The following is a 202-nucleotide window of genomic DNA, read 5'->3' on the forward strand; positions in this document are numbered from 1 at the left end:
GAAATATGAATAAAGCAAAATATAATGGTAACAAGAACGACACCTACAATGCTATTATTTATGATAATAACTATATAATAATGCAAACACAGCCACGACTCTTTATGATACAAAATAAGGATACAGAAAAGGATCATGATAGTTGTGGAATTACAAAATACTGCTAACAGTCATAACAATGGCAGCAGCCGGATGACACTGA

Source organism: Penaeus monodon, chromosome 29 (genome assembly GCF_015228065.2).
Source record: "Penaeus monodon isolate SGIC_2016 chromosome 29, NSTDA_Pmon_1, whole genome shotgun sequence".
Classification (NCBI taxonomy): domain Eukaryota; kingdom Metazoa; phylum Arthropoda; class Malacostraca; order Decapoda; family Penaeidae; genus Penaeus; species Penaeus monodon.